Here is a 27692-nt window from a genome sequence, read left to right as displayed (position 1 = left end):
GTGCAAGCTTAAATTGTAAAGAATGAACACTGGTATTATGCATGCGTTGGAGAAAAGACCTTGCGAGTGACTGTTGTGAGGTAGATTCAAAAGTACTCTGATAAGATTTTTTTGAAGTATAAAGATCCTTTGCAAATTTGTATACGTGGTTATGCCCCAAACGAAGAAACAGTAATTAAGATGAGAGTAAAATAGGGAATTATAAAGCAGGATCTTTACTTGATACGGGAGATATGATCTGTAATGGGAAATAATGCCGACTGCTCGAGCTAACTTAGAATAGCATCAATGTGGCTATCCTATAGCATGTTCTGAGAAAATGTAACACCCAGAATTTTAATATTATTTTTTATTTCGATTGGTGCGCCACCATAACTTAGTCTTACATGAGAATTTAGCTGCCTCGATTTAGGTCTAAATATTACAGCTTTCGTCTTATTAACGTTTATGTTCAGATGGTTTACTATTGACCACGTTTTAAGCTTAGTAAGGAGAGAATTCGCGTCATTGTGTAAGATATGACAGTCTGGAGCAGATAGAAATATACTAGCGTCGTCGGCATACAAAACATATTTAGGTTTAGTAGAGATGTTAGTGGGATAATTGATGTAAATGTTAAAGAGAAGCGGACCAAGAATGCTGCCCTGAGGAACACTATGGATTTTAAATCAGAACGATACGTTTCGATTTGAACGAACTGCGGTCGAAAACTGAGATATGATTTAATGAGTTCAAGAAAATGACCTCGGATTCCATAAATTTCCAGTTTCTTCAGCAAAGTTAAGTGATGAATACAATCAAATGCTTTAGAAAAGTCAACATAAATACCTAGTACAAAGTTCTTTTGTCCAAATTGAGACAAAATAAATTCCTTCTGTTCCAGCAAAGCTAATTCGGTCGATTTGTTCTTCCTAAATCCATATTGAGCATCTGAAATAAGTTTGTCTAAATCATAGAACGAGCAAAGCTGATAATGGGTAAGCTTCTCCAAGCCTTTGGAAAATATGGGTAAGACAGAGATGGGTCGGTAATTATTCATATCATTACGATCACCCTTCTTGAAGAGCATAGTTACTTTAGCGATTTGCATTCGCTTTGGAAAGCATGCACTTGTTAGGCAAAGGTTAAAAATATGGGTTAAATATGGACATAAGACATCCAACACATATTTCACCGGACGTGTCTGAATTCCTTCAGCATCGAAACTTGAACTATTATTTAAAGAAGAAAAAACTGATGTAACTTGATCCTCTGTTACAGGGCTTAGAAAAGCAGATGAATTATTTCTAACGGGCATAAAATTGAGAAAATCTACAAGTATACCTTGATCAGAATAATGAAGTAAATACTCATTAAAGGAATCTGCAAGAGCACAGCCAGACACTTCACAGTCATTTATTGACAACTTCTCGATTCCAGGTGAAAGTTTCGTGCGTTTAAAAACAGTGTTCAACTTTTTCCATACGAGGTCACTTTTCTTTAGGCAACTGTGGAATTCAGAATAAATGTAACTAGATCTGCTTTTTTTAACCTCCTTGTTTAATTTATTTCGGCACGCCTTAAATTGCTTTGAGGTATCAGGATCTTTTGTTTTAATAAACTGATGGTAAAGCATATTTTTCTCGTTGATTTTTCGGCGCAGTTCTGGAGTTATTCAAGGTTTGCGGATTTTTTTACCTAGCTTAAAAGTTTTTATTAGAAAATGTCGCTTGTAAACCTGCAGGAACTGGTTGATAAAATTTCCATACCCTTCGTCGGGACTTTTTATCTTCATTACCCATGTAAAATCTGACTTAAGTAGTTCAGTCCTGAAGCTGTCTAAATTTGACAGAGTAATAGATTGAAAAAAAATGGGTGGTCGGCTTTTGCATCCTTCTAAATTCTGCTTCTATACCCTAACAAATATCGGAAGATGGTCGCTAAGACCACATGATATAGCTCCTGCTGTGATGTCTGTATTATCAAAATTTGACAAAAAAAGGTCTAGCAGTGTTTCATTGTCTTTCGTAATTCGGGTCGGTAGTGTGATTGCATTATCGCATCCATTTGATATAATAAGCATTTTCATGTTTCTTTGTTCGTTAGTGTTTGCTAACACATCTATATTAAAGTCACCGGCTGACGTGACAGAGTAACCATTCTCATTCACATTTAAAGAATGCAACTTGCGGACTAAGCGACCATGACCGACTACGTCAAAAGCCTTATTAAAATCAATGTATATGCAGTCAATGGTGCTACAACGATCCAAAGATTCGCATACCTCAGGAGCAAACTCGGTTGCTTGAGTAACACAGTAAGTTCCCTGCCGGAAGCCATGCTAATTTGGATTTAACAAGGGATTGGCATGATTCATTAGGTTCGTATATAGGATGTGCTCAAGAGTTTTAGAGACATTTCTTATTAAGGATATAGGACGGTAATTAGAGACTAATTCCAGATGCCCGATCGTATATATAGGAACCACGCAGGCAACCTTCCAATATGTACGAAGAAAACTGGTGAGCAAAGATTAATTGAATAGGAGACTTGGCCACAAAGGATGACATGCCTGGCCAAAAGAAACGGCTCCTAACGTGGTGGTATGTTTTGTGGAAACTCAAATGACAAACGCGCACGTCGTCCTGAAAGGCTTGAAGGACTTGTGTACGCAGCGAACCTGATAGAACAGGCACCCAGCGGTGTCCGTCGGAGCTTTGAATGTAGCGGTGCTGTACATCGTTGACGAGCTTAAATACTCGCAGTTGTCTATATATTGTGGCATTTGGTGCAGAAGAAGTATCGCAAAGGCGTTGGATAATGCTGTTGCAGTAGCGATCAGAACGTTGACACAATTCGAGTTGAGCAACGCGGTCGGAGTATAACGTGCCTCAACCACATCATCATGGGGCGGGCGATGGAGAGATGTACTCGAAAATAATAGCAACAGGGGGCAGCGAGAGAGGGCACCTGCGTCTTGATATTTTTCCCAGACTTGCAGACAACGTCGAAATCGTACTGTTGCAAGCGGACCACCCCTGACTAAGGCGTCCAGACAAATTTTTGATTGACGACAATCAGCATAGGGCGTGGTGGTCGGTTATGACCGTCATGTGGCGTCCATAAAGATATTGCCGAAATTTTTGTGTCGCTCAAACTACTCTGAGACATTCCTGTTCTGTGATCAAGTAGTTCTTTTCGGCATTCGTTAATGCGCCACTGGCATAGGCGCCAACTCTCTCTCGTTAGGTTTAGGTTGCCATTCACTTCTTTATTCATCCGAGTGAGAGCCCCACCACCAGTCCCCAAGACGGTGATGATGAGTATGTCAGGTGAGAACATGACGCGCATGAAGTATGCTCACAATATATATATATATATATATATATATATATATATATATATATATATATATATATATATATATACATATATATAGGCACTCAGAAACGCGTCCGGCTCAGTCGAGCGTCAGACACAGAGCGCGCGATGCCCTCTTCATCAGCGGGCCGGCGATGATTGTGCGTCCATAGGGCGCGCCAATCTTCCTCGCTACAACTGCCCCCGGGAGAAGAAGGAGCCATCCTGGCGACTCAAGGAGAAGCGAGGAAAACCGGGTCGTAATAGGGTGTAAGCCTCTGGACGCGCACTGTCTGGTGTCCGCGAGGACCCATGTGAGTAGATGGCGTTGGCGGCTAGAACACGTAGTTGACTGGAGTCGTATGTTGTACGACGCGGTAGGGACCGTGGTATTGAGCGAGGAGTTTAGAGTATAGACCAGAGTTGCTTGAAGGTATCCACAGCCAGGCTAGTGAGTCCGGCTGGTAGGTGCAGGGAGGTCGGTCATCATCACGACGTAATTTTTGAGACTGTTCTTCCGCCATGAACGAATGGGCCAGCTGACGGCATTCCTTGGCATACTTGGAGGCTTGAGATTGAGGCGCGCGCTTTGATGGGTCAGGTAGGAAGGGGAGAATGCTGTCGTGCGTACAGGTAGGTTTACTGCCATATACGAGAAAGAATGGCGAAAATCCCTTTGTAGCCTATGAAGCGGTGTTATAAAAGTACGTAACATATGGCAAAAAAAGGTCCCACTTGGTTTGATCCGATGTAACGTAAATGGATAGCATGTTGCCCCAAGTACGAAAATTCAATTTCGGCGCGAGAACAATCAATGATGGCCTGATGATAGGAAAGGAAGCCGCACCACAAGATTACGTCGTGTTAACAGGATGAGAGGACGTCGAACTCGACTGTATACGTCTATCTTTGAGCGACGATGCGGGCGGTACATGCGGCAACTGGGGTAATGCACTCAGAACTAGCTTTCCGGAGTTACAGCGCAGACAAGTGCGTCATTGCTTTTTGAACCTTGCGGCAAAGTTCTGCCGTAAGTACTGAAACGGCGTCGCCTGTGTCGGCTAATGCCAGTGTGGCGACTGCTTCTACAGACTATTCGATTACGTTCGTCGGAAGGGAGCGAGGCTTTGTGTGGTTCCACTGGAACGCAGTTCCCGCCTCTTGAACTGCGGTAGCTTGTTTTCCTGCTCCGATGGGGCCGGACGCCGCAGCGTGGGGGATAGGTTTGCGGAGACGAGGAATGGCGTGCGACAAACACAAGCAGAAGGAATAACGTTGCTCGTAGACGGCAAATGGGAGTCATTTGGGGGCGACAAGGACGAGAGAGAGAGAGAGAGAGAAAATGATAAATGAAAGGCAGGGAGGTTAGCCAGGACTGAGCCCGGTTGGCTACCCTAGGCTGGGGAAAGGGAAAGGGGGATGGAAAGATTAAAAGAAGAGAAAGTCCACTGGAGATATCAGTCGGTCACTCAGTCCGGATCACAGACGCTGACTCAATCCGGTCGCCTTCAAATATCGCAGCAGCACTTTTGTGGCCTTTTGTAGCCGCGATATGTGAGGCCATGGTCCCAAGATCTTTTTTAAGCTGAACGGCCTTCCATCTAGTTGATTGAGAGCTCTGCAGAGGTCTTGCCTTTCATTTTCAAAAGATGGGCAGTAGCACAGTATATGTTCTATGGTTTCCTCGACACCGCAGGCATTGCACTCGGCGCTATCAGCCATTCCAATCAGAAATGCATAAGCGTTGGTGAATGCGACGCCCATAGTAAGTCGCACAGGACTATTTCCTCATTTCGCGGAAGACCTGGTAACAGCCGCAGTTGCATAGAGGGATCGAGGAAATGCAACCGATGTTGAGTGAATTCAGGTGTGAACGAAGCTGGCGAAACGTAGGGGCGGACAAGTTGGTCATTACCTTGGAGCCATAAGCGATTGCGACAGTGCCGTGCCACGCGACCAGGCGTTCCACAGAAGAAGCACACAGGCCGATTGCCGGGTGTAGGCCAGGGTCCCGTGCTAGCTGGAGATCTGGTGGTGTGCACTGGAGGGATTGGACGTGGCGGTGCAGCAAACGCTGGCGTTGAAAAAGTCGATGGAGGTGGTCATGCTGCAACCTGGGCGTAGCTTAGATGTACACGCAATTGTGGCGCTGCAAGAGGGGGCTGAATAGCTTCGGACGCTTGTTCCTGGAGCATCTGGCGGAACGTAGGAGCCAAGGACGTCGTAGGCCCTGGGACGGCAGTGAACAGGGTTAGCTGGCGCACCTCTTTGGAGCGTATAAATTCCTTGATTTCTCTGAGCAGATGGTCGTTGTTAGTCACAGCGGCTAAACATGCAATAGAAGTATCGGGGATCGAAGAACGTCGAGTGAGTAGACGTTGCCTCCTGAGTTCGTCGTAGCTTTGAGAAATTTCAGAGACTTCGACCAGGGTCCGCGGGCTTTTCGAGAGGAGAATTTGGAATGCGTCGTCCTCTATGACCTTCATTAGGTGACGGATCTACTCAGACTTAGTCATCGATGGGTCGACACGCTTGCAAAGGTCCACAACGACTTACATGTACTTGGTGATGTTTTCACCGGGTTGCTGGGAACGGCTGCGCAAGTGTTCTTCGGCGCGGAGCTTCCGCAGCACATGGTGACCGAAGACTTGCGTAATGCGCGCCCTGAAATCTGGACAGGTGCCGAGGTCGGAATCGTGGTTGCGGGGCCACACGCTAGCGATACCTCTGAGATTGAAGTTCAGAGGTGGCCTCCCGGTGACGAGGCCACCTCTGAAACGGCTTCGGCTTGTCCGACTGCTCCCGACGTCACGGTTTCCCAACATCGCGACCCTGGTGTGTTCTCTGGCCTGGAGGGACAGGACGTTGACGAATGAATCAAGCTATATTAACATGCGAGCGCTAATACCAGGTGGGACCCAACCATTATGCTCGCCAATGTCATCTTTTATCTCGGCGGCACCCCACGCGTGTGGCACCAGCCGCATGCCGATGAGATGACCAGTTAGGACAATTTCAAAGAAAAGCTCAGGGAACTGTTCGGCGACCCCATTGGGCGCAAGGCTTTCGCGAGAAAGGCTCTTGCGTCTCGTGTGCAGACATCTACAGAGCTGTACGTTTCATACATGCTCGATGTATTGGCTCTATGCCGAAAAGCTGATGACGCTATGTCCGAAGCAGATAAAGTTTCACATGTCCTAAAAGGCATCGCCGACGACGGTTTCAATTTGCTTGTTTTCGGCAACGTCTCGACAATCGACGCCATCATTAAGGAATGCCGTCGCCTTGAACAGGCTAAGAGCCGCCGTATCACACACCATATCACGCGGCTACCCAACACTGCGGCTATGTCGACATGTGAGGGTCGACCACGTCAGGCTACCACCTGTGACGACGTCACCCGTATTGTTCGCCGCGAGCTCGAGGCCGCCTGTTCGCCAGCTTTCGCCGCGACGCCTCCCAATCCGCCAGCAACCACGTTTGCAATGATTCAGGCCGTAGTCATACAGGAATTTGAGAATGTGGGTCGGAACTCCGTGTGTACAACGTTTGAACCACCCGCCGTGGTTGCTCAGTGGCTATGGTGTTGGGCTGCTGAGCACGAGGTCGCGGGATCGAATCCCAGCCACGGCGGCCGCATTTCGATGGGGGCGAAATGCGAAAACACCCGTGTACTTAGATTTAGGTGCACGTTAAAGAAGCCCAGGTGGTCGAAATATCCGGAGTCTTCCACTACGGCGTGCCTCATAATCAGAAAGTGGTTTTGGCACGTAAAACCCCATAATTAAATTTTTTTTTAACGTTTGAACCCAACGTTCCCCAGTTTTCTACGGGCCCTCCTCGTCCCCGGCAGTCCTTTTCTGCCTTATCTCCCCGCAACCCGTCCGAATGGCGTACCCCTGATGACAGGCCGATCTGCTTCCACTGCTGTCGCATCGGCTACGTCGCTCGTCTCTACCGCAACCGATGGATACCACCTTCTCGGACATACGCCGCCACTTCTTCCCGCACTTTTGGACCTTCTGTTCCATATGACAAACGCCATGAACCCACTGTTGCTGCTGCCCCTGCCCCGAACCTTCGCTACAGCCGCCATCACCTCGCCGCCATCAGTCTCGTTCGCCCCAACCCCGCCGCTTCTCTTCGCCGCCTATCGCGTCCCGGACCCAGCCGGAAAACTAGGCACTGCAGCTGCTGGAGGTGAAGCTGCGTTGTCGACCATGCCCCCAAATCCTCTGCTCACGTTACCATCGAACCAAAACCTTCTTGACGTTAACGTTGACGGCTATCCTGTCACTGCACTCATCGGTACAGGCGGACATATTTCTATTATGAGCGCTGCCTTCTGACAACGACTCAAAAAGCTCTTCACCCCAGCGTTGGCACGCGTCGTGCGCGTTGCGGATAGCGGTACTGTGCCTATCATCGGCATGTGTACGGCACGAGTCAGCATTGCCGGCCGCCACACCCCTGTCATCTTCACCGTGATTGCTCATTGCCCCCACGACCTAATTCTCGGCCCCGACTTTCTCTCCGCGCATTCTGCCCTTATTGACTGCTCGCCTTGAGTTCGCCCTTCGCCTTGAGTTGCCGATTCTCGTAGAACCTTCTGAAGCACCCCAGTGCCGCTAACGCCCCACCGGCTTTTTTCGCCTGCCGCCAAAATCAATAGCCTATTTTGAACTCTTTTCTTCCCCACCAGTCCCTAATGGCGAGTACCTCGTCACTCCTCTGCCCGACATTCCACTTCTGTATGACGTCACCGCGCCTCACAGTATACTGACTATTACTGCGAACCACACTCGAACGCCTGTTTGTAACTTTGGATTGGCAAAGCAAAACCTACCGCAAGGTATTTGCATTGCCAACGTTGTCTCGGCGACCATCACGCGGCACCGTTGTCAACAGATGCTTCTTGCGGGCTTAACAGGCCCATCGTGCCAGCCTCGGCCGCCGATCCCAAGATACAGAAAATTGTTGCGACGGGCCTGTCCTCTGCGCAGGCTGAATACCTTTGCCAATTGTTATCGTCCTACCGAGATATTTTCGGCTTCGACGATCGCCCTTTAAGCCGGACGCTAGCGGTCAAGCATCGGATTCTTACTGGCGATGCTACGCCTATTCACCGACGACCGTATAGAGTTTCTGCTTCGGAACCCCAAGTAATTCAAAGTGAAGTGAACAAAATGCTACAGAAATACATCATTGAGCCTTCTTCAAGTGCTGGGCGTCACCTGTGGTGTTGGTTAAGAAGGATGGCACATGGCGCTTCTGTGTAGACTACCGTCATCTGAACAACATTACTAAGAAGGATGTCTACCCGCTCCCACGTATAGACGATGCACTTGACTGCCTGCACGGTTCCAGCTATTTCTCGTCTACTGATCTGCGTTCTGGATACTGGCAGATTGCGGTTGAGGATATGGACAGAGAAAAAACCGCGTTCATCACACCTGATGGTCTATATCGATGTTAAGTAATGTCACTTGGATTATGCAACAACCCTGCCACCTTTGAGCGTATGATGGACTCCTTGTTCCAAGGTTTCAAATGGTCCACACGCTTCTGCTACTTTGACGGCGTCATTGTCTTCTCGCGAACGTTCGACACTCACCATGAGCATCTAACATCTATACTTGATGTATTTCACAAGGCGAAGCTGCAACTTAACTCATCCAAATGTAGTTTGGGCCACCGTCAACTTACTCTTCTTGGCCATCTCGTTGACGCTTCCGGAGTAAAGCCTGATCCCGACAAAACCCGCGCTGTCCGACATTTTCCGGTACCGAAGACAGCTGCAGACGCCCGATGTTTTGTAGGACTATGCTCGTACTTTCGTCGTATCGTTCCAGATTTTGCGACAATTGCTAGACCCCTCACTAATCTTTTGAAGAAAGTGTACAATTCTCCTGGGGCACTTCAGAAGCCGCCGCCTTCTCTAGTCTCGTCACTCTTCTAACCTCACCACCCATTCTCGCCCACTTCGACCCTGATGTGCCTACAGAATTGCGTACAGATGCCAGCGGTCATGGCGTAGGTACCGTCTTAGCTCAGCGTCAGCGGGACAAGGATCGCGTTATTGCTTATGCAAGCCGCCTCCTAGCACTATCGGAGCGCAACTATTCCATTACGGAACGAGAGTGCCTTGCTGTTGTCTGGGCGGTTGCGATGTTCCGTCCTTACCTTTACGGTCGCCCTTTTTCCGTAGTCACTGACCATCACCCTCTCTGCTGGCTCCCATCGTTAAAAGATCCTACAGGCCGGCTTGGTCGATAGGCTTTGAGGCTACAAGAATTTTCATATTCCGTGGGCTACAAGTCTGGCCGCCTGCACTAAGACGCTGAAAGCTTGTCGCGTTACCCTGTTGGCGATACTGACTCCTCCGATATTACCAGTACTGGTTGCGTATTCTCTGTATCCCAGCTGTTTCATTTCGCCGACGAGCAACTTCGTGACGCCTACATCAGAGCACTCATCGACTGTTTTGAACACTTTCCGGCCGATTCCACTCTACGCCTCTTCGTCCTCGACGACGGTACTTCGTACCGTCGCAACCTTCATTCGAACGGCTCTGAGTTCCTTCTTGTCATACCTAAACACCTCCGCTCAACCGTTCTAGAAGAGCTTCACGACGCACCAACGGCAGGACACCTCGGCGTATCTCGAACCTATGCCCGTGTACGTGGCCGTTTTTTCTGGCCGGGCCTTGCCCGTTCCGTACGAGGTTACGTCGCCGCTTGTCAAGTTTGCCAACGACGCAAGAAGCCTTCCCAGCTACCCTCTGGTTACCTGCAGCCGCTCGACATCGCTGCCGAGCCCTACCATCGTGTTGGCTTAGACCTTCTCGGCCCATTTCTGGAATCTACATCACAAAACAAGTGGGTTGTAGTCGCGGCTGACTACGCGACCCGCTACGCCATAACCCGCGCTCTTCCAGTACAAAAATGATTGTTGATTAACCATTGAGATATCTTTGGGCAACTGTTGAAACAACGGACTTCAACAAGTTTTCAAGAGCAATTGAGTTCACTCAACCCTTGCAAAACAATATTACCGTTGAGTGTTCTATATAAACAATTTATTGGGTAATTTGTGTTGATTTTTCTAGTTGTTCTTTTGTTGTGTAGCAGTTGAGTCCAGTATACAATAATTGGGACTCGCATATGAACATTCCAAACATTTATTTCGATGCGTTACAACCTCATTCCTGTCACTTTGTGGCAGGTTGGTTCTTCTTTCGCCACGCTTTAATTAAAAGAAAATAATGTGTGACCGATGGGGTGGAATCAAACGTCGGCCGTGGAGCCCGGTACTCTAACCAACGAGCGCGCGCATACTCCTCTCATTCGACAGCCAGTAAGCTCTGAAGTGCTTGGCGCGTGCGCCGCGTGCCACTTCCTGGTGCTGTCGCTACAGCTGGCGCTTTAAAGCGCCTATCTCCGGGACCGCCCCACTTTCGTAGCCATTTTCGCTACGTAAAAACTGCGACGTTAGACTAGATTCATGGCCGCCCAAGTTCAAAACGATTTATTTCTTCGCCGGTGTACAAATGCCCATAGTCATTTTAACATACACTAGGGGTGCGATTTTGTAGGAATGCCTTTTTTCATGCCAACACCTTTTCGCGTGACGTCACCGATTTTGGAAATTCTGTATACGTAGGCACGACGTTTTCTTGGATCGTCCAATCAGAAGCTCCCTTCATTGGCCGGATGTTTCTTTCGTATTCTCTTCTCTTTTTCCGGGACTGTATAGCAAATTTGTTTTGTAAAACGGCACTTAATAAAAGCGGACTTCCATGCTGCGCAAAGCAAATTCATTTTGTTACATTACAACGCAAAAGCTGCCGCAGTCCAAAGAAATGCAAACGCAAGTGCTCTATTTTTAAAGCCGTAGCCACATAGTAGTCGGATGTGCATCCAATCCATGCCGTTGAGCGCACGCAAAATGGCAGCCTTTGTTTACCTGTGAACAGCTGACAGCCTCTAGCGTGTCCGTCTGAACAGCTGACAGTCCCTTGCGTGTCCGTAATTGCGGCCCCGCCCCCGTCAGATCAGGATTGAGGTGAGTAACTATTGCTCGTGTACTGCTTGCATTGTCGTGTGGTTTTCGCTGCATGTCTGACGTGTGATAATTTCTTTTTTAGGAAGGGCCAAGAAGAATTATCCGTAGCCCCCGAGGTCAAACTTGTGGGGATGCGCGACCCTCGCGCCTCCCCTGATGTTTTCCCGCATAGCGCATCCCCTGATATGCTGTTTTCCCGCACGGCTCGCGTGGCCTGGCGCCCGCGGCGCTCGGAGTGGTACAAGCGCGGTGCGAGAGATGGCGCGACCGTCGCACCGCGGCGGGGTTACTCGGGCGCCGAGGGACAAGGGGCTGTCTTTTTCCCGGCGGGTCGGGCGCACGGCGTGGACGTCCCACGCGCGCGCGGCGACCCATGCTTCTGCGAGACCGCCTCGCGTGGCGGCCTTCGAGCGCGCCTCCGTTGGCGTGACCGAACACGCGAACGACCAGGCGTTGGGATCCAGCATGGGGCGAACATATTCGCTCGCTCGCGGTGAGTCGGACTTCTAGATTTGTCGCGCGCCCATCGGCATGTTTTGTGGATAGCCACTCGGCTAGCAGGCATGGATCTATGAAAGGTGCAATAAATGCCCTTGTGACTGTTAGCACTACTGTGTTGTCGTTCCTTTGTCCCCAAGAGTACGGAGGAGAAACACGTATCTCCCACATCTGGCTGCCCAACGTGGACCTCTTGGGGCATAGGACGATAATTTTAAGTGTTGCTTCGTTCGAGACCGTTGTTCGAACCGAAGCGTAGGGCTAGCGTGGATTTTGATCGCTAGCGTCGGCGGCGTGCTTTCTTGAGCGAGGCGGCGGTGGCTGTAGTGTGTTTGAACATGTCAACATGCTAAGCCTTTTCGCAAGTGTTTTTTTTTTGATGACATTCGTCGGTACGAGAGCCACGTGGTCTTCATCCTGGGAGAGCGAGGCTGAGTGCCCGCGGAGCAGTGGCAAGACTGAAGCGAGTGAGTACGGAAGCCTCGTGGGTGGTCCGAATTTCTTATGTAAATAGCTTCTTCTATCTCTTTGACTCGGATGAAGTCGCGGCTCTGGGAGCCGGGTGGCCGCGGGCCACGGGTGCCACGACGGGCTGACTGGTATTGCGGCCTGGCACCGGGCGCTCCGACACCGTCTGGGACGGTGGGCGCCGTCAACTCGGATGCTGTGTGCACCGAGCGGAGTAGGACCACCTCACAGAGCTAACGTCTTCTCGCGGCTGCCTGTTTTGCGCTCATTTTGAGTGTTGTTTTTGGATGCCGGTTGTTGTCAGGGTAGCGACGCTTTAGGTCTAAGGCTTTACGAAGCTGCCTGTCGCACGTGGAGGGACACAACCTGGTGGACCGTGGCGTTGAGGTGTTGCAAGTTGCTTCCCTCATTCTAGTTAGCCTCGCACGAATTGAAATTACTCGTTCGACTCAAGAAAGCGAGCTTCGTTCACGTGAACTTAGCATCTGAGTAGCTGCCCGATCTTTTGCTAGCCGAGTTGAACATCGTACCACGTGGGCGATGCGCATGCAGAATTCCTCTCCCTTGCACTACTTTAGTGTTTGCCGAGTGTTTTGAGTGTACGCAGCGTGATTGGAGTCACCCCTGGCTGGCTGTCACCTGCACATCGTCTGCGCGGCTGCCCCGGACTACGATCGTGTCACCCCGGGCGATGGTGATGCTGTGGCCAGTTCGGCGCAGCGACTTCGGCGGCCTCCTGCATCCAGCTCACAACCCTCGGCGGCGGACAAAGGAGCCAGCGGTCACCGACAGCTACGGCGGCTCTTGCCAGCAGGGCGCGTCGGCGCGAGCGACGCTTGCTCGTACCGACTACTGCGTCGTCGTCTCCGGAGTCCTGGCCTGGGATCGTGCCGTCGAGTCGCAAAGCTGCTGTGGTGACCGGCGGACGCCAGCGGTGTACCCCAAGGACAGTCGGCTCGCATGTTATGGACAGCGTGTGGACATTTCCCCGGCGCGGCCACTGTTGCATGTACCACCTTGTTCGCGAAGCACGTGTTGATGTTAGACCGTGTCACATGTTTCGCCGGAATAAGTGATTTAAGGTTGGGGGGATGTGGGGATGCGCGACCCTCGCGCCTCCCCTGATGTTTTCCCGCATAGCGCATCCCCTGATATGCTGTTTTCCCGCACGGCTCGCGTGGCCTGGCGCCCGCGGCGCTCGGAGTGGTACAAGCGCGGTGCGAGAGATGGCGCGACCGTCGCACCGCGGCGGGGTTACTCGGGCGCCGAGGGAGAAGGGGCTGTCTTTTTCCCGGCGGGTCCGGCGCACGGCGTGGACGTCCCACGCGCGCGCGGCGACCCATGCTTCTGCGAGACCGCCTCGCGTGGCGGCCTTCGAGCGCGCCTCCGTTGGCGTGACCGAACACGCGAACGACCAGGCGTTGGGATCCAGCATGGGGCGAACATATTCGCTCGCTCGCGGTGAGTCGGACTTCTAGATTTGTCGCGCGCCCATCGGCATGTTTTGTGGATAGCCACTCGGCTAGCAGGCATGGATCTATGAAAGGTGCAATAAATGCCCTTGTGACTGTTAGCACTACTGTGTTGTCGTTCCTTTGTCCCCAAGAGTACGGAGGAGAAACACGTATCTCCCACAAACTTTGCAACATGGTGGATCGAGAACTGTCAAGGCATTTTCCATAGGGCACCGCCATGACATAACGGTAGCTTCGTCAAAGTTATCGCTGCATCGGTAATACTTCCTGCACTGATACGCTCCCAGAAAGAAGCTGCTACAACAATAAATCTGAGTAGTGACTTCACCTTTTTTGACATTAGTGGTATAAAAAGGCAGAAATAAGTCGTAGTGAGCACTTTATGCAGGCGCTTAGCTTAGACAGAATGTTTGCCTCTAAATTTCTTACTGTGCTGCGGGCCGGCTGAAATTCCCATATTGACAAAGAGAAAATGGCAGCAAAAGGGCCGCGGGTGTCAAAAGAGCAGGCGGCTATTCTCGTGCAGTTCATCGAGCAGCACCCATACCTGGCGAGAGCTTCTACAGAGTTCTCGCCACGTATGACTGCTGCTCGAAAAAACGAACTGTGGGAGGAGGTGGCGGCGGTGCTTAACGCACAGGGGCCAGCCGTAAAGGCCACCAGCCGTTGGCGCAACCATTGGGCCAAGATGGCCCATAAAGCGAAAAAAGAAGCGGCCAGGGCCGCAAGCGAGAAGAGTTGAGCTTCTAATGATGCTGACAGTAACGTAGTTTCACGTTGTCGTTGTTCCCGTGTTTGCAGGGCTACTGGAGGTGGCAAAGTGGGTGGCGTGGACGGCCGCGTCCTCGACGTCCTTATGAGGACAGGAGGGGTCCTTGTTTCCCCCCCTGAGTACTTCCCCGATAGCGAGGTGCGTATATTGGATTTAAAAAAGTGTTGTTTGTGTGACCTGCTGCGACCTCACAAATTTTCAGCATTACATTGTAACACAATATTGCAAAATGTTTAAGCCCTTTTTTGTGCAAGTGACAATATAGGTTATGTACTCGAGCAGCAACTTGTGTAAATGATGCGCATTGCACACACTGCTCGCAATGTCTGAACACTACTCTGATTGCAGGACGAGGCAAGTTCGGAGGAAGCTGCAGGGCCCAGCGGTTCCCGCGGACATCCACCAGCGACAACTGCTTTCGTGGTGTCGGGCCCTGCAGCTGTGGCTGGGCCAAGTGGCCTTACACGTAAGGCAGTGACCTAGCTTTTGTAATAGCATTGTTGTTTGCAGTTGCTGTATGATCTTGCTATGAAGTAAAGTACGTCACTGTGCTGCTATTACATTTGTGTCTAACATCCAGCTCTTATTCATGGAGGAGAAATGCAAGACTACAAATGACATGATGTTGTAATAGAGATTCCTTGTGCTTCTTAAGGGTTACTGCTACAGCAACTTTCTGTGGCATCTTTTGCTCTAACTACCTGTTTTCTGTATCATTATTGTAGCTATGCAGCTATAATGACATTTCAAAGTGACTGGTTAGGACAATCAATCTATGTAGGTCGGATAACAGTGAATGAGCAGTCTTTGCTTTTGCCTTGCATGAAGAGCCACCGGCTACGCCCCAGGTGCTGCGGCCTACCACCCATGTGCCGCGGCCTACCACGCAGGTGCCTCCGCCAACCCCGCAGGTGCCTCAGCCAACCCCGCAAGTGCCGCAGCCAACCCCGCAGGTGCCGCAGCCAACCCCGCAGGTGCCGCAGCCTACCCCGCAGGTGCCGCAGTCTACCCCCCAGGTGCCGCAGCCTACCCCTCGAGAGCCACGGGCACCCCGTAGACAGCCCAGGCAGCAGGAACTTGATGGTGCTGTGATGACAGCTACTGCCACATACGTTCGCCAGAGCCAGTTGGAGGAAGCCAGAGTTCAAGAGGACACCCGCTTCCGCCAAACCGGCAGGTATGTGTAAGGCCACAGATGTATATGTTTCTGCGTATGAAATTGATGAGCATATGACCTCTCTAAAAATTATATTAATCAGTGAACAAGCATAATGTATACGTGTAGTCCTGTGGTGATATCTTGTACACATTCGCGTGATATAACATGTGTGAATATCTACGCAATTATGTGGCAAAAAGAAAAAAGTGGCGTTGAATTCAAGGAAGCAGGTATAGCAATGTAACACATCTTAATGGAATGCGACGGCACAAGTTTGATGGGCCAGAAAGATATTTCCAGTGTTTGAATATACAATGACAAGACAATAGACTGCAAATGGGGATGGATGCAACACACGAAGGCCTTGTTACTGAGCTTCTGTAATTAAACTAATTACACATCTTTGCTAACAGCACCACGAGGCCCACCTGCAGAGCCTGCGGCAGCACCACGAGGCCCACATGGAGAGCCTGCGGCACCTCGGGGAGGAGGTGGCGGGAATGCGGGAAGTGCAGTCGCAGCGCCTCGAAGTGCAGCGGCAACGCCTCGAAGTGGCGCGTCGGTCGCACGAGACCAACGAGCGCCTGCTTCAGCTGCTGCTGGCTGCACTGCGGCATGGTGGCAGCCAAGCCCCTACCCCCTCTCAGGCCCCACATAATTAAAGGATGCAAAGGTAGCATAGGCAAGGAATTTGTAACTTATCTTAAAATTTGCTGATGTATTAATGATATGAAGGGCAAGTATTGCTAGTTTGCAAATAAATAATTGCTGAACTCACCCTTTAATGCAACCATAAGTAGCATAGCCGTTGCAGCATGATTTTTTTCTTCAAGGTTTACTTCAGCCATAAGAGCGTGCACACCATCAGGCTCGCCTGCAAAAGTGCCTGTAGGCCTGGTGTGTGCGGGCATTCCGACTGCGGCGCTGCAATTTTGAGGTGCCTAGTTATTGTCATGTCAATTTAAGCACGACGCCACACTGCAAGTGTTCTACAATTTAATCCTTCTCATCGAATGGTGAAATTTTCAGGCCTTACTATAATGTCGAAAGCAACCTGTCACTATACACAGCAAAAAAGAAAAAACGTTATGAAAATTCCTTGCCTATGCTCCTTCTTTTCATTTGTAATGTTTATTTTTTGTTTGTTGCATATTTGTTTGTGTCACTACCTGCTGAGCTGGAATGTCTCTTTTCTTGCACATCTTTCTCATTATTAAACATTTTGTTGTCATTCAGTAATCTTTCAGGTTGTGCTACATTGTAATTTAGCCCTTGTGGTGCAATTTGTGTGTAATATTTATGCAGTTTGTCTTAATGAATATCATATGGTGCTATGGCTCTTTCAGTTTCAGAGCGCCACAACAGCATGTTCCTTTCACATATAGTGATGTACCTATACATTTCGCTGTGATAAATATTCGGTTGGCGTGTGATTTAAGCACCTGCTCATTTGTTTCTGGTGCAGTTTAAGCCAGTTGTTATTACTGTGTACTTGTGCCGTGTACAACAGTTTTCTTAAGCGATGCATGCCGTTACCTGTGATATATTATGATGCAAGAAAAATGTGATCCAATATTTATGCCAACGTGTCTGTGATATGTTGCATAATGTCTCTACTACTGAGTACTCATGATTCTCACATTTCTTCAATGTAGAGACTGTCGCATGTGATGTGTGCATAAACAAGTGTATGTTGAAGGCTGAAATACAGAAAGGTGCAGTTTTCCTCTTGTGCTTTTATTTACACATCGCAACCACATTTCTAGTGCTAGCTTGCACTGTACAAATATTACTGTTTAACATTGCTGAGTTCTGCTATATACAAGTGAGGTCACTTTGTTGAAATCAATCAACTGCTCGTGCGTGCACACACTTCGCGGGAGCCACAGCGCTTGACATGTCGGATGACCAGTTGGACGGCATTTTCGTCACTCGAAAGGAACTTTGCCGTTGTTGCGAGACAAAATGGTGGAGGACCTAGAAGCTGCGCGTGCAACAGCACGTTCCATGGAGCGGAAGGTGTGACGTGCACTGTACATCTTGGCTTCTGTGAGCTTCTCTGTCCTAGTAGAAAGTGAGGAGACAGGCGCTTATGTCCATCAATGCGTAAGGTGATACGAGTAAGAATCAGGCTACATGCATCTAGATGACGACAGCAGCAACAAGCAAATTGTGGAAGACACTTTGAATATGCACTTATTTTTAGCTTGCTTTCAATCTCATCTGTCACCTCTAACGATACTGTTTTACTTACTATAAGTGCAGACTTTACATAACCCTTCGCTACACAACTTTTATGTACCCACCGTGGTTGCTCAGTGGCTATGGTGTTAGGCTGCTGAGCACGAGGGATCGAATCCCGGCCACGGCGGCCGCATTTCGATGGGGGCGAAATGCGAAAACACCCGTGTACTTAGATTTAGGTGCACGTCAAAGAACCCCAGGTGGTCGAAATTTCCGGAGCCCTCCACTACGGCATGCCTCATAATCGGAAAGTGGTTTTGGCACGCAAAACCCCATAATTTAATTTTTTAACAACTTTTACATTTCTCAACAAATCATGAATGCTTTGCATTACGCAGACATCAACTACAACTTAGCACGGGAAATGTATCTGCAATTTCACAGCATGAAATGCACAATGCAATTACTTAAAACTGTGTGCATGCACCTAACGATGCTGACGCTGCTGTTGACGTCGCAGCTGCCGCCGCACGCTCCTCAAATAACGCATGTGCTGCGCACGGGTTGTGCCAAACATGCCAATGAGATTGTCGCGAACAGCCCGCCCTCTCAAGTAGTGCATTCTAGAGCCCGTGTTACGGGGCAGACTGTGCGGCATGGGGTCGCCGTTATTGTCAAGCTCACTACTACTACTGCCGCTGCTGCTGTCGTCATCACTGTCATCGCCTGACTCGTCGCCTTCAGAAAGGCGAAGGTTGTGCAACACAGCACATGCCGTGACAATGTTGACTGCACGTTTCGGCTCGTAGAGGAGGGTGCGATATCGCTAAAGACAGCGGAAACGGCTCTTTAAGAGCCCAATGCACTTCTCCACTACGGAACGCATGGCGGCATGTGCTGTGTTGTACTGCCCCTCGGCTGTGTGCACTGGAGGATGGCCAGGAACCGGGGTCAGGAGGCACGGCTCCAAGGGGTAGCCACTGTCACCTGCACAAAGATGGAAATAGTACATTGAGTACTCCGCTGACGAGAGGCAAGTTGTCAACTGAGGAAAGCTAGAGCATCATTCAACAAAGGTAGACTTCAGGGTTGCAAGTCCCAAGTAAAAGCATGAGTTGAGCATGTCCATACCCGACACAAACTCTTAACCAATATACATGTGCACTACTCGGTGCCTGCCACAAACAAGAAATCAACACTTGTTGCTGCTATCAATGACAGTAGTAGCAGTAATGTGTGTTCATTTCTTCTGCTTCAGGCAGTCACTGGGTGCAGAGAGCACTAATACGTGTTGCTTTCGTCAGCTCCTCGCAGACACCTAATGTGCTTGTAACTTAACACTTCGAACATTGCCAATGGTGGCAGTCAATGTCTTAATTTTCTTTTTTTACTCCGGAATTACTCATGTTCTTGTGGTTTCGTTAAAAGTTTGGGTTGGAGCGGACACGGCGTTCTGCGCTGCTGAAGCGTGACTGCGCCAAAAGAAATGTTTTTTTCTCACCGAGGAGGTATTCCCCGGCATTCACGATGCGCCCCGCTTGGAACCGCCGGCGCAACCATGTCGTCCGCCAGACAAAAGCGTCGTGGTCCGACCCCGGTCGCATAGGGTCCAAGGCCAAGATTTTCATGTCCGCGTCGCAGATCTGAGGTAAAACGTAAACCAGAGAAAGTGCCCGTTGGCAGGAGCAACGTAACTTTCATAAAGGATCGCAGAAAACGTGAGTTTTACTTACGAACATGCAGTTGAGGGCGTAGTATCCCTTGCGGCACATGAACACAGCCTTGCGCTCACCCTTGGGTGCGATAATGGCTATGAGGCTGCCGTCTACGCATCCGATGACGCCGGGGATAACGGCGCGCCGAAGGAAACCCTTCTTCACGGCTGCCTTTTCCTCGGCTGTCTTTGGAAAATGGACCCACTTGTTGCGGGCCCCTGCGTTCACGACAGCCTCTGCCACACGTCGCACGCACTCGCTCACCGTCGACTACGACACACGGATCGTCTCCTCGCTCCCAACGGACGCTTGGAAGCTCCCGGTAGCAAAGAAGCGCAGCGCACACAACACTTTCCGCTCCACCGACAGTCCCGTCGCTCGCTCAGCTTCTAGTTCCCCCGCCAGTTCCTCGCACAACAACCGCACCGTTCCCTTCGAGAGGCGAAAACGCCGTCGAAAATGGTCATCCGGCATGTCAAACGCGTCGTCTGGCTCTCCCTGTTCACGTCGGCGACGGCGAAGAGCCACGGCCATAGCGATCAGAGGGGCGGCCATTTTTTTATGCCTTCGGAAACGACCCTGCCTCTGGCCGTGCCAAAAATCCGTTCCTTTTGCTCCGCATAATGAGTGCGTCAACGTCACGATGACGATTACAGTTTTTGCGGGTTCCTGACGTCGCGTGATTGACAGACAAAATGGGTGCGGCCCGGTCATTTTCGACCAATGGCTGCTCAGTGATGGCGGCTAAAGGCATAGAAAAAGTAATAGAATTCGTACAAAATCGCACCCTAGATGACATAACCTTTGGTACGATCCGAAATGAGCACGTTTCGGGGAGCAGAAGAATGCGAAATTCACTTGCAAACACGGTGAATACGCGCATGTGGAGTTCCCCAAGAGTAGACGGCGGCAAAGAGAGACACGGCGGAAAGCGGCCGGCGATCACACATGTGCCGACAGGCGACGACGCCACCTTCGAGCATCGGACGCGCTGTGGGAAACGGAGGATGCAAGCGTCTTCGAATTTCCTGCGACGTACCCTCTGTCCGTAAAGCAAATATAGTTTTTTATCCATTGTCCGTGGTACTAGAGATCAAAGAACGAACGCGCTTTGAGATCGCAGCGTGCAGCCGCTATAACCATTGACTTCAAAGAGCTTCGGATTCAGCAACAGCCGCAACAGTATCACAGCTAATCGCTGTATCTGCGGCTGCTCCCGTCTCTCGCCTTGCCAGAAGCACGCGATATATTTGAGCCTCACCGAACTGTCTTCTCATCTCCCAAGCCTGCAGGTCTCGTATGTTCAGTTAAGAACACCAAAGGAAAATAAAAGAAATACAGGTAACGGACTCTTATCATACTTTACTTCTCACCTCGTCATCTGCAAAGGCGCTAGAAACTATATTAGAAGCTTTATTTTTGTAAAAATAGCAAAACTAGTAGTAATGTTTATTTCTAGGTGGCGCGACGAACGTCAAGGTAGCGTTCAGGTGTGTATGTGTGCGCGCAAGCCAGTGCAACCGCACTTCGTTTTGCGCTCTTTAGCAACAGTACACACGGTTACCGCTAGTTTCGTAGTCGAATTTTTTTGGTCGTTCTATTTATTGTCTACGCTACAAATAAAGTTGTTCTGAAAAATTTATGAAGGTTAGTTGATGAAAAACTATTGCTAATTAATTAGCGGTTTTTAATTACCGTTATTTTGTGTTTGAAATGTTTTATAACTGAATACGATAGCGAAGCTGTGAACGGCTTTCGGACTCAGTTATTCGGTTGCAGTTGTGCGGTGGTTCACGCCTTGTGCTGTTTGATGAAAGTATTTTTTTTGTCCTTTCGGACATCATGACGCACAATTTAGTTAAATGCTTCAACGACGATAAGTGGGACGTTTATCCGTTGAAGTGGTCATCTCACCCAGCTACTAGTCTTCTAATGATGTGCGAGCCTGGTTGTCTTGATGAGTTGCGCGACAGAGGTCATGATGCCTGTTGGAGAGAAGGCACCCCGAAACGGTCGCAGCCACATTTCTGAAGATAGGTAAGTAATCTCGTTTTGCTTGGGCACGTAGCCTTTTTTTTCTATTATGACATTGACGAGCGTGAGATGTTAAGCACACCGTTCACTTTCTTCAAGCAAACCGCATGCCCGGAGCAATTGCGCGCGATACTAACTCTCGCTGCCGCCGTCACTTCGTTTGAAACAATGGTAGGCGAAGAGGCAGCGGTGGCCCATGTGCGTAAAATTGAATTGCTTCGCTTGTTCCTGTCTAATAACGTTTCCTTCATTTGTAAGAGAGAACTTTTGTATGAGAGCACACAATTGGAACATAAGGATCGGCTTCTCTGTGCAGTCATAATTTTCTACAGTGGCCACGTCTTCTTTCATGGGGGCTCACGTGGGCCGTCTAAGCGCTTGTTATCGCGTTCCGATACGTGAGAGGCGCGCTGCCTTTCAAGGTATTTAGGCAGGTACTACGAGCTTAGGAGAACCGCGACAATTAATTGTGCAGCAGGTGCGCAGCTGTGCTACGCTTGTACCACACTCGTACCGGAAGGCACTGTTGCACTTCACGCTTACGCATTTCCTAACTATGGTGGCCGCCGTGGCAACTATGGCGACCGCCCTGCAGCGGCCGCATTCCAAAGGAGCGGAATGCAAATACGCTCGTGCGTTTTGCATTGTATGCACGTAAAAATTTCCAGGAAGTCAAAGTTATTACGGAGTCCCCAACTACGACTTGCCTCATAATGAGATCGTTGGTTTGGCACGTGGAACATCAGAATTATTTTTTTTTTTCTGTAGTGGCTCATCGTATGCCCTACGGTTAGTGTGATCACCTCTTGTGCCAAAGCGGTTAAGCGGGCCTCGATTTAGGTTGCGGCTAATGATGCCGCGCACCGCGAAATATATTTCGCCTCTTTGGGATTTGCGGAGAACGGCCAACCGATTAGTCACAGCTTCCGCGCGGTGACTGCACACGGATACACACCGCAAATGAACAGAGGTGTGGTAATGAGGTCGGCAAAGAACACAGCCGCCGACGGGCTCACCTTATTGCCTATCACCGCATAAACTACCGCAGTAGGCATCTTTACCCGCCGTGGTTGCTCAGTGGCTATGGTGTTGGGCTGGTGAGCTCGAGGTCGCGGGATAGAATCCCGACCACGGCGGCCACATTTCGATGGGGGCGAAATGCGAAAACACCCGTGTGCTTAGATTTAGGTGCACGTTATAGAACCCCAGGTGGTCGAAATTTCCGGAGTCCTCCACCTCCTAATCCTCATAATCAGAAATCGCCTCATAATCAGAAAGTAATTTTGGCACGTAAAATCCCATAATTTTTTAGGCATCTTTATCTAGCGCGGTGGGTTGCCGTTGAAGGCGTACTGTACAATTTCTTCAATTTCTTCAATTTTAATAGGCGATAACCGAATCATGCCACCGTTCACTGCTGCCTCTCTGAGTAAGACCGATACGAATGTGCGTTGCTTCCAGAAGCGAAAGGAGCACCAATCGGCGCGTTGTCGCCTCGAGCTAAGCGTCGCTCTCGACCACCGTTTGCGCGGTGAAGAATGACGCGTACATGAAGCTAGCTCACGGCGCGGACGCTACCGCGCAAAACGCGCAAGGGCGTGTACGCGACGTTCTGCACACAAATCGCGCGGGATGATCGGGGCCACGCCGGAGCGGCTAGCATCAAAGGAGCGGTACATGTTCTCACTCGTACAGGCGCGCGCACGCTCGCATCGCTCTCGGCTATCTTTAAGTCATTCCTCCTCCTGGACTTCTACCCAAAGATGCGATATCTGCTTGGTATCGGCTAGGCACTGTCGCGTGGTCTTTGGTTCTGCGAGAGAGCCGGGAATATTTTTCTCCGCTGTGAAACGTCGCTATGCGTGTTTTAGCTAACATTTACCGTAGCAACCCATTTCTTCCTTTTCTCGACGGCACTCGCAAAGAGTCGCAAATTTTTACTTGCCTATATATTGTGCACTTCTATTTCGTGCGTAGTTGTTGTGCAGTGTGTGGCAGATTCTTAATCTTTGTAATCTCATTTTCTGTCCACATTCCCTTCTCACAAGTTACGCATGCGGCAAATTCCCAGGTGCTAAAGTGTTCTACGCCAAAAGCACCTGGGCGTCGTGCAAGAGACGCCCGTTGATATGTGGCTGATTCACTAGCAAGCTCGCATCTCTGTTGCCACTCTCAATCAAGTGGGATTTTCAACAATTTTTTGTGCTGCTCTGTGGTGTACTACCTGCCGCATGGACGCTGTGAAGGCTTACTTTCGATTTGCTCTGGCGTTTAGTAGTCAAGGATGGGCTACCTTTTGAGGGGAGGTATTTACTTTCGTTAGTGAGAATGTTTAATAGCCTAACTAAGTGATACGTGCGTATTGCAAAGAGCAGCCCGAACAGAGGCGGACGACGGACGACGAAATAGGTAGCAGCACACACGAGCACAAGCTCTACTAAAAGTTTACTTTTCATGACAGAGGAATTAAGCACACTGGTCAACCTGACAAAGGTAAAGATCCGTGCATGCATGGCAGAAACAGCCACGTGCGACGAGAAAAATATATGAAAAAGCCATGTCATGTAGAATAAACGTGCGTGAAAAACGAGAACTATCGGACAAATCTTTCGAAAAATCGAAAGATTTGTCACATCAGTGATACTACCCAACGAGAAATACTCTTTTGACAACTGCAACTTTATCCCACTAAGGCCAACAGATAACTTGGTTATGCATTTGTTTCGTTTGTAATCAATAAATATTGCTTTTGGAACTCCTCTGGTGTTGCGGTATAGAGCAGAAAGAACGATTATTTCATCAAAAAGACCAGAACACAAGAGGACTTATGGTGGTATTATTAATTGATCACGAAGAAATATTCATAAGCAAGATTTCTGTGACCCTTAGTGGGAAAGAGTTGCTGCAGTACTTCTCGTTAATATTGTTACGTGTGGAAAGACACATAATAAAGAAGCTATATACAGGTCATTTACACTGGAGCCAGATCGCCAGGCCGACACTCGCTCGCGTCAAAAGGCACAGACCCACTTCGTCGTCGTTTTTGCGGCGGCTCGTACCTTCAGCATCACTCGATGATACCGTAATACTACCCCCCGGCGGTAAAAGCGCCGTCACGTTGCTGTTAAATATCCAAGGCGCGTGGAGAGTTGTAGGGTTTGAGTTGGGCGACGTAGACAATGTCACTGGCTGTCACAGTGGAGGACGTAGTGGGCGTGGCTAGAGCGATTTCGTAGGTGAGATCGGTTACTTGGCGAAGCACACGATGTGGGCCTGTGTAGCAGGAAAGCAGCTTTTCAAAAAGCCCAACTTTACGTGATGGTGACCAAAGCAATACGAGGGTGCCAGGCACTAAATGGACATCACGGTGACGGAGGTCGTAGCTTTGCTTCTGTTTGCGTTGAGAGACTTGTAGACGAGTGCGCGCAAGTTGGAGAGCATGGTCAGCATGGGCGATAGCGTCACGGGCATAAGCGCTAGTTGAAGCTGTGGTGGACGGAAGCACAGTGTCCAGTGGTTGCGTCGGTTCACGGCCATACAAGAGGTAAAAAGGCGAAAAGCCAGTAGTTTGGAGACGGAAAGAGTTATACGCAAATGTAATGTAAGGTAGAGTCTGGTCCCAGTCACGGTGGTCGTCTGAAACGCATTTGGATAGCATGTGTGTAATGGTGCGGTTCAAACGCTCAGTGAGGCCGTTCGTTTGAGGGTGGTAGGAGGTGGTAAATTTATGCTGTATTGAGCAGGCACGCATGATGTCGTCAATGATTTTGGCTAAGAACGTACGGCCACGGTCTGTTAGCAATTGACGCGGGGCACCATGAATCAAAATGATATCATGCAGGAGGACATCCGCAACATCAGTTGCGCAACTGGTCGGAAGAGCGCGGGTTACGGCATAGCGGGTCGCGTTGTCCACCGCGACTGCAACCCACTTGTTTCCTAATGTAGATTCCGGAAATGGGCCGAGAAAATCTAAGCCGACACCATGGAAGGGCTCGGCGGGGATGTCGAGCGGCTGCAGGTAACCAGCGAGGAGCTGGGAAGGCTTCTTGCGTCGTTGGCAAAGTTCACAAGTGGCGACGTAACGTCGTACGGAACGGGCAAGGCCCGGCCTGAAAAAACGGCGACGTACACGGTCATAGGTTGGAGATGCGCCGAGGTGTCCGGCTGTTGGTGCGTCGTGAAGTTCTTGTAGAACGGTTGAGCGGAGGTGCTTAGGTATGACAAGTAGGAACTCAGAGCCGTCCGGATCAAGGTTACGACGGTACAGAGTACCGTCGCGGAGGACGAAGAGGCGTAGAATGGCGTCAGCCAGAGAGTGTTCAAAACGGTCGATGAGTGCTCTGATGTAGGCGTCACGACGTTGCTCGTCGGCGAAATGAAGCAGCTGCGACACAGAGAATACACAAGAAGCATTGATAATATTGGAGGAGTCAGGGTCGTCAAAAGGGTAACGCGACAAGCTGTCAGCGTCTTCGTGCACGCGGCCAGACTTGTAGACCACGGATTATGAAAATTCTTGCAGCCTCAAAGCCCATCGACCAAGCTGGCCTGTAAAATCCTTTACCGATGAGAGCCACCAGAGAGCATGATGGTCAGTGACTACGGAAAAAGGGCGACCGTAAAGGTAGGGAAGGAACTTCGCAAGCGCCCAGACTACAGCAAGGCATTCTCGTTCCGTAATGGAATAGTTGCGCTCCGATGGTGTGAGGAGGCGGCTTGCACAAGCAATAACACGATCCTGGCCACACTGACGCTGGGCTAAGACGGCACCTACGCCATGACCGCTGGCATCTGTACGCAATTCTGTAGTGGCATCAGGGTCGAAGTAGGCGAGAATGGGTGGTGAGGAGAGAAGAGTGACGAGACGAGAGAAGGCGGCGGCTTCTTCAGGGCCCCACAAGAATTGTACGCCTTTCTTCAATAGAGTAGTCAGGGGTCTAGCAATTGCCGCAAAATCTTGAATAAAACGACGAAAGTACGAGCATCGCCCGACAATACTTCGAACGTCTGCGGCTGTCTTCGGAACCGGAAAGTCTCGGACAGCGCGAGTTTTTTCGGGATCAGGCTGTACTCCGGAAGCGTCAACGAGGTGGCCCAGAACAGTAATTTGGCCGCGGCCGAAACGACATTTGGACGAGTTAGGTTGCAGGTTCGCATTTCGAAATACGTCAAGTATAGCTGTTAGACGCTCAAAGTGAGTGTCGAACGTGGGCGAGAAGACGATGACGTCGTCGAGGTAGCATAGACAGGTGCACCATTTGAAACCACAGAGCAAGGGGTCCATCATACGCTCAAAGCTCGCAGGGGCGTTGCATAATCCAAACGGCCTGACTTTGAATTGGTATAGGCCATCAGGTGTAATGAACGCGGTTTTTTCTCTGTCCATATCGTCAACAGCAATCTGCCAGTATCCAGAACGAAGATCAATGGAAGAGAAATAGCTGGAACCTTGGAGGCAGTCAAGGGCGTCATGTATACGTGGATCGGGTAGACGTCCTTCTTAGTAATGTTGTTCAGATGGCGTAAGTCTACACTGAAGCGCCACGTGCCATCCTACTTCTTAACCAACACTACAGGTGACGCCCAGGGACTGGAAGACGGCTCAATGATGTTTTTGTCGAGCATTTTGTTGACTTCACTTTGAATTACTCGGCGTTCAGACGCAGAAACTCGATATGGTCGTCGGTGAATAGGAGTAGCATCGCCAGTAAGAATCCGATGCTTGACCGCGAGCGTCCGGCCTAAAGGGCGATCGTCGAAGTCGAAAATATCTCTGTAGGACGATAACACTTGGTAAAGTCTTAGGCCTGCACAGAAGACTGGTCCGTCGCAATGATTTTCTGTATCTTGGTGTCGGCGGCCGAGGCTGGCATGATGGGCCCCATAAGCTCGCAAGAAGCATCGGTCAATAATGCTGCCACGTGGTGGTCGCCGAGACAATTTAACGTTGACAAGGCAAATACCTTACGGTAAAATTTGCT

At 49.8% G+C, this 27692-nt stretch overlaps 1 long non-coding RNA gene across 1 annotated transcript in view; it reads left to right on the top strand.

Annotated features, from left to right (window-relative positions):
* LOC140213514 (uncharacterized) overlaps positions 1-15076 on the top strand; it is a 49362-nt gene extending 34286 nt beyond the window's left edge. Inside the window, exons 2-3 of the long non-coding RNA XR_011890373.1 lie at positions 14646-14754; positions 14965-15076. This is a non-coding gene — a long non-coding RNA (uncharacterized lncRNA). The remainder of the gene's footprint in view (positions 1-14645; positions 14755-14964) is intronic.
* Positions 15077-27692: the final 12616 nt, after the last annotated feature.

Source organism: Dermacentor andersoni, chromosome 10 (assembly GCF_023375885.2).
Source record: "Dermacentor andersoni chromosome 10, qqDerAnde1_hic_scaffold, whole genome shotgun sequence".
Classification (NCBI taxonomy): Eukaryota; Metazoa; Arthropoda; class Arachnida; order Ixodida; family Ixodidae; genus Dermacentor; species Dermacentor andersoni.
The sequence above is the reverse complement of the archived record's forward strand: the minus strand, read 5'-3'. Positions and strand labels throughout refer to the sequence as shown.